This window comes from Galeopterus variegatus, unplaced genomic scaffold (assembly GCF_000696425.1).
Source record: "Galeopterus variegatus unplaced genomic scaffold, G_variegatus-3.0.2 Scaffold838, whole genome shotgun sequence".
Lineage (NCBI taxonomy): Eukaryota > Metazoa > Chordata > Mammalia > Dermoptera > Cynocephalidae > Galeopterus > Galeopterus variegatus.
The window spans coordinates 54,373-69,359 of NW_007726949.1; the positions used below are offsets into that span (position 1 = coordinate 54,373).

At 39.3% G+C, this 14,987-nt stretch overlaps 1 protein-coding gene across 1 annotated transcript in view; it reads left to right on the plus strand.

Annotated features, from left to right (window-relative positions):
- Window positions 1-2,068: 2,068 nt before the first annotated feature.
- The window catches only part of PAG1 (phosphoprotein membrane anchor with glycosphingolipid microdomains 1), a 49,588-nt gene continuing 36,669 nt past the window's right edge, over window positions 2,069-14,987 (plus strand). The window contains exon 1 of the mRNA XM_008572808.1: window positions 2,069-2,117. The gene's annotated coding sequence lies outside the window, so the exon portion shown is untranslated. The remainder of the gene's footprint in view (window positions 2,118-14,987) is intronic.

The following is a 14,987-nucleotide window of genomic DNA, read 5'->3' on the forward strand; positions in this document are numbered from 1 at the left end:
AATCAATTGGCCATATAATTGAAGGAATATAAATATAGGGGGTTATTTCTGGGTGCTGAAGTTTATTCCATTGATCTATATGTCTGTCCTTATGGCAGTACCCTTCTGTCTTAATTACCTTATTTCCTAGGAATATTTTAAATTCATAAAACATATGTTCTGAAAATGCAAAATTATGTACCACCACTTTTATGTTATTAAATTAGCTGTCAAGTCATGTGTTCAATTTTCAAATCAGGCTCTTTACTCATATCTAGTAATAAAGAAAGCATATGCAAAGGTATTATTTCTAGCACACAGTAATAGGATTTGGTATTTTAAGAAAAAAATGTTTATTCTTTTCATTGTATTTTTTTATGGCTGCAATTTGATTTAGATAACCAAATCTTGCTTGTATTTCTAACTAATTCAGTAGAGTTCTTTGGGATTGACCATCATGACATGAAGAAGTGGAGAGGTTTACAGTTGGCATTCACATCTAAATACATCTGTATGGCAGGGCTTCAGAACGAGGTTTGATTTGAGATCTAATGAAAGAGAAAAACGATGATTTAGGAACTCACTTGTCTGTCAGGCTCTTCACCCGGTGAAGCCCTATCTTCTTAGTTTGTGTGATTGACAGTGGAAAGTCCTGGAGTCAGGTTGGAGGAAGACAGCCCATGATTATGTGTCTTATTCTAACCTTTTTAGACTTATTAAGAAAACAAAAGAAAATAATAATGTAGCTGAATGCAGCGGCAAACAAAAGGCAGCCATTTCTCACTTGATAACTGTCAGGGAAATAGTAGATATACCTGAAGATAATATAAATAATCTGCTGACTCTGCTATGGAAGAAGGCAACACTCAGCCTAAGATGATAATATGTGGTCTTTACAAAAGATGCAAGTCTAGAAGGCTCATGTTCTACTCAGTTTTTTTGTTTTATTGAAAATCAGGAATGTTAAAATAATTGAGAGATTCTGAATCTTATTCAACAGCCAGGATATTCTCCTTAGAGTGTAAACATATTTGTTCATTCATTCATTCATCCATCCATCCATCCCATCCCTCTTCCCTCCTCCATTGCACACTGCACCTGTTGTGGTACTGTAAATGTTCAGTACAGGAGATACTTATCAGAGGATGGGAAGAGAACTAGGGAGGAATGTGGGAGGGAGGAAGGGCTGGACATCAGAAATAGAGCAGAATCGTAGATACGAATGGGGAGCTGATGAATCAGGGGAGAGATGATGAGAGAGGTCATTCATCCCTGTAGCCTCCTCCACTCTGCAAGTCTTCCCATTTCCACAACAGAACACATGAAGGAACAACTTGCGATTACCTCTACATGTCGTTCAGGTCACAGTGTGCATGCTGCATTAAAGTCTTTTCCTAATAAGAAATTTCCTGAACAACCATGCTGCCGCCAGAAGCCACCTGAGCTCCAGAGCCGGGGTGGTGGGGGGCACTGAGGGCCTCAGTCACACCCCCCAATGTCCGCAACCAGGCCAGTGAAGGAGCCAACCATGGGCCACCCTTACCTCCACCCCCACCTCTGCCTCCGTACCCCCTTCCCCCGTCCCCTCCTGCTGCTCTGCAACACCTTAGAAAATAAAAAATAATAATAATAAATTAATTAAAACAATAAGAAATTTCCAGAATTGAGTCACAGCTTGCCTTACCAAAAAGCATAAATGCTCTTTTCAAATAAATCACTTGTTTTATCTCAAATTCAGATAACATTATTTGAATATTTAACATTGCTACAATAACACAGATTTATTTGGCATAAACTAGGACAAATATGGAAAGAGGAAGTAGATTGATTTGTATTTGATTATACACTGTCTTGGCTGTTATTTTAGATAATTTTTTTTTTTTTTTCGCTACTATGTGTAGTTTTGCCTCTACTTGGCAGTTTGCTTTGTTCAGGAAGTAATATAAAGCTTGATGCTTGGCATAAATGCACTAACATTTTTACACTGAACTGGGCAAGTATCTTTCACAATCTATGTCCATCTGCCTTTTTTTCTCTTTGGTGATAGGCCAAGAAAGAAGAGAGAACTCTCACCACAGTCTCACCATTTCAAAGGGAAATACACTTGGAATACTTTTTTGGACAAACATTTCTCCAAGGTAAACATTACCCTTGTGCCAATCAGGGGACACAGTATTAGAATTTTCAAATTGCAGTGGTGCAGCACAAAGGTTTAATTGTTTAGTCTAATTCTGAACAATTAGAGTGATAGGAAAGAGAAAGGGAGAGGGAGAGAAGAAAGCAGGGCTGTTGGGGTATCCTGCAGCCTCTTCTAAATGTGTTACCAGGAGAATGCCATCAGAATCTGGGAGCTCGTTGAGCTGTGCTAAGAATGTGTGGGAAAAAGGAGCAAAGGGAAGCTGGACTTTTTTCCTCAGTTACAGATATTCATAAAAACAAAAGCCAGTGTGGTTGGATTATAAAAATAGCATTTCTTCCTTTTTGAGGGAAGAATTGAGTAACTTCCTTTAGAGGTTAAAATAAAATATATGCTATATTCCTGTCACAAGGGGAAAAAACCTGAATTTTAATATTTTATACCAACTAAGACTTACAAATATGGAAGATTTTAAGGAAATCTGTGTTCTTCTATGAAAATGCCTGCCTACTAAAGAAGCCTTTCATTGGTATGTGAAAAATGCTTCATGTGGTTCTTGTTTTGGAAAAATCATGTCCTTAATGCCTCTCGTGGGGACATATGCCGATTGCTCTCTGTACGTTAGCATTCACGTCAGTGTAAATAAAAATTAACCTGTGAGCGTCATCTGCAGATTCACAGAAGCAAGTGTGTGCTGCCTAAGATAAGAGAAAAAAGACACATTTAAAGATGTGCATTGAGATAAGAGGTGCACTGCTAGGGAGATGATTGCTCTCTGTACGTTAGCATTCAGGTCAGTGTAAATAAAAATTAACCTGTGAGCGTCATCTGCAGATTCACAGAAGCAAGTGTGTGCTGCCTAAAATAAGAGAAAAAAGACACATTTAAAGATGTGCATTGAGATAAGAGGTGCACTGCTAGGGAGAGTGTGGGAGGGTGCCAGGCCCAAAATGCTCAGAACTTTAAAGGCAACAGCTGTAAAAGCAAAAGTTCAAAGCAGTGTGCAAATCTAAATTGGAAACTGAACTGGTGGAAATGTAAACCATGACTGAAGACAGGTGTTTCTGCTTTTTAAGGCTGTATCTTCCCACCTTTCCTTGAGCACAGGGACTGCACAATGTGATGGTCTCTGATAGCCCAGGTGTCTGGGGACTTTGAGTGTGTGTGTGTGTGTGTGTGTGTGTGTGTGTGTGTGTGTGTGTGTGTTGTGTGCACATGTGTGTTTCTTACCAGAGCAGAAACGATGGTGACTGAAGACAGGTGTTTCTGCTTCTTAAGGCTGTATCTTCCCACCTTTCCTTGAGCACAGGGACTGCACAATGTGGTGGTCTCTGATAGCCCAGGTGTCTGGGGACTTTGAGTGTGTGTGTGTGTGTGTGTGTTGTGTGCACATGTGTGTTTCTTACCAGAGCAGAAACGATGTTGCTGGGCTGTAGGCTGCTGTGTTCACAGACAGAGCATGTGAGCTAGGGATCAGGAGAGCCCACCTCCAGAGCAGCCCCACAGCAGGTGTGCAGGGGCTGTTGCCAACTCCAAGTTTAAGGGCCCCTCGTCCTTAGGCTCAGAGAGAGATTTCTCATTACTCCCCAATCTTGGCTTGTATTTACGAGAACAACTCTCTGGATATTTTCACCAGAACTATATAATAATGAGATTTCAAAAATTACAGTTGTGATGATAGTGTCTGTATACAGTAGGTCATTAGATTATTGCAAACTCTTCTCAGCTTTCTATATAATGTATGTAAGGATTCGTCTTATACAACAGAAGCAGATCTTTTACTCTACCACTTGTGTAGATAATATTCAACTCATGTATATTATCTGCTTTGTTGTACTTACATTACTCAATCTTTTAAAATGTATTTGTTTGACAGTTTTTTAAAGACGTATTGTGTATCTTTTTAAAAATATATAGAAATATGTTCGTATGACAATATTTTCAAGTATATAACAAAGAAACCAAGAAAAATTAACCAAGGCTTTACCAAACTCCTTCCCTTTATCACATCTATTTGGTACATTTTTTTGGTCTGCTTTTAAAATAGTTTTTATTTGATTGTTTTCCACAACTGAGTTGAGGGTTGCTGAAAGAGGAAGGCAGAAGCAGGGCCAGCTTCTCCTGCCCCACCAGGGGCTCCTCAGAGGCACTGCCTCCTTGGAAGATGCCACCAAGTGCAGGGTGATTGGTGGCCCATCTGTTGCTAGCAGCCGGGCCTCCCGTCCTGCCTACTTGTTCCTGTTCTGCTGGAATCCCCAATAACCACTGTACTCAGCATGCTATAGCAACAACCCAGCTGTCCATAACATGTGACCACAGCTCACCAGAAAGCAGCAAGAGCACACAGGCAGTTAAGGTCACGTGTGCACTGGCCTCATATGTATATTTGTAACAGGCAAGCCTGTCTTAAAATGAGGAGGCAAGGGTCCTGTTTCCACTAATGTTACATGTCATTATCTATTATGAAAGGAAATGTATGTCAATCAAGGGAAATCGGGATAAACCTTCAATAACATTATTTTATTTAACATTTATCTTGTACCTACTGTGAGTCACTTATATTGTAGCTACTGTGAGTTAAGCACTGGTCTAAGCACTTTACAATAAAATGTAATCTGCCTGTCTACCCTTCTCCCATTATTAGTATTCCCATTTTACTGAAGGGAAAAGCAAAGCTCAGAGAGGGTACATAAGGTGCCAGGTGCGAGTAGAGGCAGCATTGGCATCAGCCACCTGCTGCCTTGTCTGGCATTAGGGCTCCATGCACCAGCTACAGGTGCCTCCTGGACCATACCAGAGCTTGCTTAAGTGTCACATCCCTTTGGGGTCTACAAACGCACATGCTGACACCACAGACGTACACACACCATGCCTGTTACCATTTTAGGAACTGTACATCTGTGGTTTGATATCTACTTCAGTGGAATAAGAATTTGTAATTCCTGTCCTTCTAGAATTCAAAGTGGGTGCAGGTTAATGCTGTGTGGTGAGGAGAATTACAGGTGCCTCGTTCCAGGGCTATCAGCGAGAATTGTGCTCCTACAGCAGGCCTGCATGGGTCACCCCACAGCAATGGGAGAAAGGCTGAGAGGGATTGCTCCTCCCCTTTCTTAACACCTGTCTCGTTGGGTGGGTCCTGTAGCTTTCAACACACCGGCCCTGAGTATAGCAGTGCGGCACGACTTGCCAGCATTGAAAGCAGCCAGTATGCAGGTTGATGGGTCGGTGGGATGCATGTCTGACTTTTCCTCTCTTCCACCTGCCATGGGGATTTTGACAGTTGCTTCTGGAGGTCTTGTCTTAACCCAACACTTCCCAGAGTGTGCTCTGAGGGATATTAATGGGTACAGCTCTCCACTGTGCCTCAGAAAGAGAAAAGGAAAAAGGTTTTATTTATTTTATTTAAAGGTTTTATTCAGATATGTTTGGGAGACATGCATTAAACAAAATTAAATTGATTTACTTATTGCAGGATTTCTCAGAATTTTCCTGTGACTCTCCAAAGCAAGATGTAGAATGCAGAATTTCCTAAATTTTTAATTCTCTCAGGTGGGGAGAAATGTCTATCAACATCTCTTGGCCAATGTTATCTTATGAAAAGGAGAAATAAGAGAATCTATTGTCATAGGAGGAATTCAGATACTGAGAAAAAAATCAATCAGCTACATTTGGGATCCCTGATTCTAGCCCATGTTTAACCCAGTAGTCATTGGAGTCTTAGATTTCTCTTTGGTAAATTATAAAGATGGATTATCTCTAAGCTTTTTTCATCTTTATAAACTGGCAACCGTTTGTACCCTACCTTATTCCAGAAAGTCTTTAAGAATAAGACGTGATATACAAAGCATCAAATAAAAAATAGGTGGGGGTAAAATGAGGCACAGGGAATACAACATAGAAAAGATGGAAGGAGGAGGGAGATTAGTATGCAAAATGAGTTCAGTGAAATCCTTCCTGGTCGATACAACGGGACCAAATTTTTTTCTGTGCTTTCTGATGAGCAGTTTGAAAAGGCAATTGTAATCACAGCTTCATGACTAACATAGCCTCAGCTAAAAACAAACGGATTTTCCCAGGAGAAATAACTACTCTCTGTTTTGAGAACAATTTTTTCCCCATGGTTTCTTAACTCTGTGGCCCTTTGGTCTTTGAGGTAGAAATTTTGGCTTTGTGGCAGGACAGTGCCAAAGAGATTTGGAGCCTAGGTAGATATGCTTCATAGGCAGCTGGGTACACATAATCCTCATTTATTGAAGCACTGCATGTTGTAGACCAGCCTGCTTTGGTACATATGGACATGTTTGGGTCTTGACTCTGGACTCTGAAGTGTTCTCCAGAACCTGGAGGGGCTCTGTAATGTGGGGCCTGAGGTCTCAGTTGCTCTCCTGGGTGGACATTGGGTCAACAGAAGAGCTTGTTAGTGTGACCCCCTTTATGCATCCTTATACCTGTCCTGTGTTTTCAGGAGCCCCACCCCCTTTTCTTCCACCTGTCTCTAAGTTGTCATCTGTCAGAGCCGGGTCAGGCTTCCTCAACAGCCTCTTCACAAAATCACTGTGACTCAAAGGTGTCCCAGGCAGATTACACTGTGCAGGGTGGTAAAGGTTCAAATGCATGTTCTGTTTTTAAAATATTAATAAATACAATGATTACTTAAATATTTTCAAGAAAATAATACTATTTGAGGAGCTCTTAGAGTATGCAAAGCAGTTAGTGACAGTCAGATGAGCATGCATACCTAGGACTCACACAAACACCGCAAGCTCCCATGGTGGTTGTAATTAACTTTTGTAATTAGACATGTACAGTTACTCTGTACATATAATGGATAACTGATTAAAGATAGTAAGCATAAGAAATATTGATGTTATGATGTTATAAGCTGCAGACATCTGGTCAAAATTCTTACATACTTCTCATAGTGTAGGTAATGTTTCATTTCCTAAACATGAGTATTTGTTATATTATTATTTTCATACATCTTTAATATATTTGTAAAGTTTCATATTAGCTTATTAGGATATCTGTCTGATATAAAATTCAATGTTAAAAAAAGAAAAAGTAGTGACAATCATATACAAGTTGGCTTTTTATTAGAAATAAACATCACCCATACCCTCTCTCTCTACAGATATGTATCTCCTCACATTCTTCCTGACAAGCAGACAACATAGTCAAATGAAATACATTATATATTAATTGCAGAGAAATGCTTACAAACAGCAGCCTAAAACTTGTTTCATTATTTTATAATTAAAAACAAAAATTATTGTAGGTTATTATTTTTGTCCAAGATGCAAGATTAGTTAAAAAAGAACTTTCATCTATTTTGATATCAAGACAATAGGTGTAGCTTGAAACTTACATAATTGGTCCCCAAACCAAGTATATACCAGTATACCATTTCAAAAATCTATCTGCAAGCCATGCATTTTATTACATAATGAATTTAAAGTAAATTAAATAGCACATCACTTGTTAAATAGGAAAAAAGTCAATAGAATTATTAAATATTTATTTAAATGAACTTGATAATATAATATTTAATAATAATTTACCTAAAATCCAATAATTTTGCTTAAGTCACTTCTTATACACTATAAAATTTTTAAATGTAAAATAAAATATAAAATATCTCCCATGAAGGTTTGCAAAAATTTAGCTATGCAAATCAAAATAGGTGAAACCTTTAATGAAGCCAGGAAAAGATGTTGCAATAATTATTTGTATTCAGTTTAAAGGGAATCTTGCCATTCTTGAGTAGATGATTGGTAATTGGATAATATGAAGTCTGGTCAGTTGCAGAAGGGAGATTAAAGGCCAGGGATAGTCAGCTGATTAGAAGAAAATGTTCTGAAGCTGTTCTTGCCATGCCTCTCTCTGTCATGTCATAGAAGCATCTCCTATAATTTCTTGTCCTAGCTCTCAGTGAAAATAAGGGAGCACCTCTTCAAATGAACCTCAAATATGTCATACAAATCGCTATACTATTTATGTTCTCTTATTCAAAAAATACATAGATGTTTATATTGTTTTGAAATACCAATCATAAATCAATGGTATTTGATTTACTATTTATTGTTCTTTTTACCACAAAAGGTGATTTTGTCCTAAGGAGGCATGTTTTTCTTAATCATTTAAAATTTCTTAAGAGTTTAATTTCCTCATGTTCTTGAATATTGGGGCATTTGTATTATCTTGTTTGGTGTGGGTTTATTAGTTTTAAAGTTCTGACTTTACTGTTAATTTACTTTTATTACAGTAAGTAAATTTTATATCAACTATTACATCCAAAAGCAGCTAACAACATTCAAAATAATTTAGACCAGCATCATTATTTTCCAACAATATTGATATTGACATCCAACAATATTGATGTTGCTTGGCTGTTCCAATTGTTAATTTAAAAACCCAACTGTCGTAAAAGCAACTACTATTTAATGAAACGTCAGTAAATGTCTAAAGAAGCATTTCAATGGGTATGATCCAAAGAAAAAGAAATATACATAAATGAAATATCTTTTACATGCAATTAATTGATATAAGCTATAGCCTTTCTCTGAATTGTAACTAGCTTTCATTTTCAAACTTTGGAAAAACAAGTCATTTGTACTAAGAAGTAAATGCTCAAGAACTATGTTTGGCAACTTGGAGAACATTTTTAGCATTTGAATTTCCCTATTTATAGTACAGCATCAGGCAGAGTAAAATGTTTGGCATTTCTATAAGGGATGCAAACGCTTTAACATTCTCTGTTGTGATCTAACAATTCATTTCAGAGTAAGATGAGTCAGTCTTGTTTGGAAAATGTTTTACATAAATATTGGCATGGAAACTACCACTGCATTTCTGTGGATTTAAAAAATGCAAATTCTCCTAAGTAAATGATGACAAATTGCACAATATTACTTCTTTCATCTGCATTACTGTGGTTTTATGTGAACTGCCTTTCATTACTCTAAATTCTTCTCACACTCCTCTGCTCCATCCCTTGCTTTTTAGATTTTGTTAATCCCTGTTGAAATCAGAGACCATGTTTTTAGGTCTTTCCAAATGTCAAATTCTTTTTAGCCGAACTTTCCTCTTATCCACAGAGTTTTTCTCATAATTGAAAGACCAGATTAATTCATTAACATATGCCCTTTTCTTTTACATTAGAGAACATGAGAACAGTAATTCGTAGGGTTTTGCCATTAATTGGCTGAACAGAAGTGAAATATTCATACTTCTCTCTCTCTCTCTCGCTCTCTCGCTCTCTCTCATTTGAAGTAGTGAAAAACAGCAAAATAAATGTAATATGGTATGCGATATCCTTCATGGGATCATGGAACAAAGAAAGGACATAAGGTAATAACTAGGGAAATCTGAATTAAGTATGGACTTGAACCAAACAGAAGTGAAATATTCATACTTCTCTCTCTCTCGCTCTCTCGCTATCTCTCGCTCTCTCTCATTTGAAGTAGTGAAAAACAGCAAAATAAATGTAATATGGTATGCGATATCCTTCATGGGATCATGAAACAAAGAAAGGACATAAGGTAATAACTAGGGAAATCTGAATTAAGTATGGACTTGAACCAATATTGGTTCATTAATTGTAACAAATGTACTATGCTAATGTAGGATGTTAATAATAGACTAGAAAAAAATACAGCAAAATGCATTTATAACTAAAGTATTGAATAACTGTAGCTGACCTCAGCCTGTTTTGTGATTAAAAAAAAAAATTGGAGTGGAACGTGATAGCAATTTCTCCTGTTGCCAAGGTCCCCTGCTGAACATTGCCATCTCTAGCAGTATAACTGTAGCTGACCTCAGCCTGTTTTGTGATTAAAAAAAAAAAATTGGAGTAGAACGTGATAGCAATTTCTCCTGTTGCCAAGGTCCCCTGCTGAACATTGCCATCTCTAGCAGAGGCTGGCAAAATCCAAGTATTTGGCAAAAGCAAGGGACCAAATTCAGCCCCACCACCTGTTTTTGTAGGGCTTGAACATGCTTTGCTGTCATCTTCCAGATGCCCTGGAGAGGCGAGAGGATGCGGGCTCAGATGTCCCAGACTCCACTCCCAGCCATTTGATGTTGGGGTCATGGCTGAGCTGACCTCAGCCTGTTTTGTGATTAAAAAAAAAAATTGGAGTGGAACGTGATAGCAATTTCTCCTGTTGCCAAGGTCCCCTGCTGAACATTGCCATCTCTAGCAGAGGCTGGCAAAATCCAAGTATTTGGCAAAAGCAAGGGACCAAATTCAGCCCCACCACCTGTTTTTGTAGGGCTTGAACATGCTTTGCTGTCATCTTCCAGATGCCCTGGAGAGGCGAGAGGATGCGGGCTCAGATGTCCCAGACTCCACTCCCAGCCATTCGATGTTGGAGTCATGGCTGGACTCATTCAGCTTCTCTGGACCCTTCTAGTGTTGGGGGCATTGCTGGAGCTTGTTCAACTTCTCTGGACCCTTCCAGTGTTGGGGGCATGGCTGGACTTGTTTAACATATCTGGATCTCCTTTTCCCTATCTGTGAAATCAGAGGGTCAAACCAGATTTTTCTCTCGGGGAAACTGTGGCATAGAAAATTCTGACTCTGAATAAGTGTTAGAGACCTATTTGTGATTGCAGCTCTGGAATTTATTGAGGATGAAATTTTGGCATTAAAGCAATTTGCATGCATTATATAGTTTATAAAATAATTCATCATTTTTCAGTACTTTTGAACTCTACCAAAAAGAATTAAATAATCTCTGAAAAGAACACTGTTACCAAGTAAGAGTCACTTATGTACTAGGAAGATGAGACCACAGTTTTTCAAAATACCCACGTTGAATTTGAGTTCAAAATTATATTAAAATATTAAATTGTACCTTAATTTGTGACAAAATGTTATTATTCATATGATAACATACACTTTCAGGAAAAGATCTTAGGCTAATGTACTTTTAGATTATACACTTAAATGCAATTTAGCTTGAATTTATTATTTAATATAGTCTATAGTGTTATGTGGTATTTAAATTANTCTGGGGAAAAAGTTGAGAGTAGTGGTTCTCAACTTTGACTACTCAGTAAAATCACCCTAGGGTCTTTTGAAAGTCCCCACATGTGGGCTCTGTCCCAGACTAATTAAATCAATCTCTGGGGGCATTTTTTTAAAGCTCCCCAGGTGCTTCCAGTATGCAGCCAAGGTGAGAACTGCTGGCCTTGAGAAAGAACAGGAAGAGCCTCCTGAGGTGGTCTTCCTATAGCAGAACTCACTCTTTGTACTTGGGTGGCTTGAGTAGCTGTGAAGTCTATCTAAATTAGTATATTTTCAAAGAGAAAGAAGCTTGCCAATATCTGGGGGGAGGGGCAGCATGTCTCTTACCCTAAAAACACCAGGCGAGTTTGTCCTGATTTTGAAAGGATTTAGGAAAGATGCCCTGCATATCTCAATGCACGGTGTTTGCTTTGGTTTCTGTTTTGTCTGACATGTTATTTCACACACAGGATCAATGGGAGCTATCATTTATTGAGCACACCTGCCAAGTATCAGACCCTCTACTAAACTTTGCTCTATCTCACATTCAGGACAGATAGAAGTTATTCACTTCAAAATAAAAAGTCAGAGTTCTGTTGTTAGGGAAGTCTTATCTCAGTGTAATTGAATAATTAGCCATTTATTCATTCACTCAATGGCATTGATTGAATACATGAGCTACCCCCAAAATAAGTTGAAAAATGCCAGAAGAGTACAAAGGATCTATATCCATTATCTATTGCTTCATGGCAAGCTTAGTGGCCTTTGGCTGGGCTCAGCCAGGCTCCCTCATGCAACAATATGGTCAGCTGTGGTTTGGCTTTGCTGATCTTGGCTGGGCTGTCAGATGTCTGGGGACTTCAGCCCAGAGAAGCTAGCTGACCGAACTCTGGTCCTTGGTCTCTCATCAGTCAGCAGGGCCAGTGCAGGCTTGTTTGAATAATGGAGTTAGGGTTCCCTAGAGAATGAATGGACATATGCAAAGCACCTGAGGCCCAGTTCAGGCCTGGCACACTACATTTCTGCCACATTTCCCAACCCAAGCAAGTCATGGGGCCGGTCTAGATTCAAGGGGTGGAGAAATAGATATCATCTCTTGATTGAAGATATTGAAAAGTCACAGTGCAAAGGGTGAGGATGAAGGAAGGAGTGAGCAAGTGTGGTTATTTTTGCAATCAACCACAGGTGGAAAACTTTAATTGTCTTGGGACATTAAGGAGATTCCTGAGAGGTGGTTACATTTGAGCAGGTTTCAAAGGTAGAAAATAAGCAGAAGATACATTTCAGGTAGAGGCAATAGCATGCACAAAACCAAATTGCAATTTCATTAGTGAAAAACAAAATGGAGATTGCAGGCTCCCTAAATGTAGGAAATATGTATGTCTAGCCAAGACTGAGCTTGTAGAAGGCACTCAACGTGTGCTTTCTCATTTACATCAAAAGGAGTCAGTACAGTGGAGTGAGTAAGAGTGTGGGCCCTTAGCACGTATAATAACTTGATAGCTTTATCATTTACCAGCTGGCTGACCTTGGATAAGTTACTGTGCCTCTGCTTAGCACAGTGAGGATGATGATGCCTTCTGTATCAGTTAGCTATTGCTGCATAAAAAGCCACCTCACAACTTAACAGCTTACCAACAACAGCCATTCACTTAGCTTCTGATTCTGTGGTTTTATCTTTTGGGCTGGCCTAGCTGGGCAGTTCTTCTGGTCTCATCTAGCCTCATGCATATGTCTGTGGCCAGCTTGCAGTCAGCTAGGTATCTCTGCTTCTGGGGATTGGCTGGCTGTTGAGGGTTGTAAAGCTATGCAACTATGCCAGTTGTATGGCTAGGCAATTCATAACTAAAGCCAAAATGTTTCATTATTTTAGTTACATTAAGTTTTCCATTTGTATTATCTGGGCTAGGGGCTAGGACCCACAGACCCTTCAAACCCATTGTACAGACTGGGTCACAGACCCCTCATATGCCTGACTGAATCACCTGCCCCCTCACACGCAGGTCCACGCTAGGTAACTGGGAGAGATCCCGGAAGCTATGGGCAGACGGCTCGAGCTCAGTCCTCAGCTTCCTTGGCAGTGGCGGCTTACAGCAGATCCAACAGCAGTGGCGGCCTCCCTGTGGCCCCCCGGAGGCATCCCGGGGCAGCAGCGGAGGGCTGTGGATCTGAGCCACTCATCCTTTATATTTAACCCCAATAACCCAGGACACCTGGGCACATATATGCAATTACATTAGACAATAACCAAGGAACACCTGGATATACATGCATATTTACATCAAATGCTCAGCAAGATTCTGAACATCTGAGGGGCTCTGACCATCTTCCTTCACTTTCCCCACGGGGGTCAATGAGGACAACTGGGCCATGTCTCTCATCATCCAGCAGGCAGCTGTGGGCTCATTCACACAGAGGATCAGCAGGGTTCCAAGAGGGAGAGTAGAAGCACGCAAGGCTGTGTGTGAGCTTCAGAATTGACACACTGCTTCCATGGGCCATAGTCAGCCATACAGCCAGCCCAGAGCTAAGGGTAGTGAAATAGTCCACAGTTCTTGCTGGAAGAAGCTGCAAAGTCAAATTGCAAGAAGTGAGGATACAGGGAGGAAAAGACTTGTGACTATCTATGCACCTACCTATAGCACACAACAATCCTATGAAGAAAAAGTGAAATATAACTTGGATTTTTCTAGGTGAGGCTTTAAGTTATAAAGAACCTAGCAAACAGTGGATGTCCAATACATGGAAACTGTTAAATTTTCTTACATATATTAGAAATCAGGTTTTTCAACCAAATTCTTATTAATTGCTTACTTGTAAAGAATATCAGATGAGCTTCCAAATGCTGTTCACAGAGGAAAAATGTTATGCATGCTTTCTCTGCTGCAGAAAGATGATATCATAATAACATAAAGGGTCAACTCAAGAAAAGAACTAGAAACAATAAAGTATGGTATCTCAGCTCCAAAAATATTAAAGGTCTTTTATAATGGATAAGAACCCATTTCAAAACCTATGCAAAGAATTAAAACCTTAAAAAAATCTTTATTGAGTTTTTTTCACTGTTACAGCTAAGTTCCATGTAGTTCCAGACTGATCCATAAATTCCTCTTAGATCCCAAACATTGCATTTGATGGAGTTATATTTATCTGGCAGTTAGAATATCTCTAATCAGTGATGTAAACTGGGTCAAAAAGATACCTATCTTCTTTGAAATAAATAGAACATCAAAGATTATTCAAGAATGGGGAGTGTAGAAGTATGGTAATGTTCATTGGGGATGGTGTCTGCTTTTCTCAATTATGAACTTTTAAGCCCCTTAAGAGTATCTCGGATGTCACAGGTTCTGCCTCCTGACTCCAGCCTGCTTTACCCAACCCACCACCTCCAGAAGCTTCAAGGCCTTCAAAAGAGTCCTGTGTCCACCTGTTTGTACCCACCTGTTTGTACATCATTTACAGACACTAAGTTTCCATTGTATGGCCATTTATGACGTTAGAAAGTCCTAGTGGTGGAGTGATTAGAAGCTGTAACTCTGATCCTCATCTCTCTCTTTCTTCTTCTCTGAGTGACAGAAGGAAGCTACTGAAACTGTAAGCCTCGGTTCCTTATTTTGTCAATAGCGATCATACAGAGACATTTACGTGTACGTGGACATTCCATCACGTTTATAGTCATTAGGTTATTAACAACATAAATATTGAGTCCCAGAGATTTGGGTTATCGGAAAAAAGAAGGGAACATAAGTTAAAATTTTCAAGACAGCCCAACACAAACAAGTTTGCTGATTGATGGTCTTGCTTCTGCTTCTAAAGCCTGCTGGTCACATCTGTCATCATTGCCTGTCTCATTCTAAAACATGG